Source organism: Bidens hawaiensis, unplaced genomic scaffold (genome assembly GCF_021521415.1).
Source record: "Bidens hawaiensis isolate Kalapana, Puna unplaced genomic scaffold, B.hawaiensis_p1.1 tig00018530_1, whole genome shotgun sequence".
Classification (NCBI taxonomy): Eukaryota; Viridiplantae; Streptophyta; class Magnoliopsida; order Asterales; family Asteraceae; genus Bidens; species Bidens hawaiensis.
The window spans coordinates 36,187-36,899 of NW_027492804.1; positions in this window are offsets into that span (position 1 = coordinate 36,187).

Below are 713 nucleotides of genomic sequence, written 5' to 3' on the forward strand. Positions count from 1 at the left end.
AAATCGTTTCCAATAAAATCTTATTCGGTCCTTAATATGTATCTTCATTTAACTGTCACAACATTGTAATGCTAAACCAACAATATCATAACTTTGAAATGCTAGACATAAAAAAGAAACAAAACCTGATTAAGTATTTCCAAACATTAAAATGATAGTAAATAAAACTAGTAACAAACCATAAAGAATAAGTCTTAACTAACACGCTAGCTAGATCAGGTCTTCGCTACCACTTTCAGTGAGTTGTCCACTCGATCCATTTCCTCCATGCTTGCAAATGCAGCTACAACATTCTCAAAATCTGGAAACTTTGAACTCATCGTAAGTCAAAAATGTTACAAATATTCCTAAGTTAATTAACAAAAGTATTTGTTAATATTCAAAAGCATACACATATATCACTACCGGAAAATAAACTGTGAGGTATAACTTGACCATTCCTCGCGAACAGCATCAATATCCGCATCCTTGTACTCGGTTTTGCCTCCCCCAATCTAAGCAAATTAAACAAACAAAACGCTTCAGAATTTGACTAAATACAAGCGTGATCTAGATTACTTATTTGAACATGCAGACTGCATACCTCAGCCAGGATTGCTTATCAATGTTTCCCAAAATACCCATGTTTGTCAATCTGCAGTTTGACTAAATTATAGTCAAACTGTGTCCATAATAAATTATAGTCAAACTGCAATTTGACTAAATTATGGTCA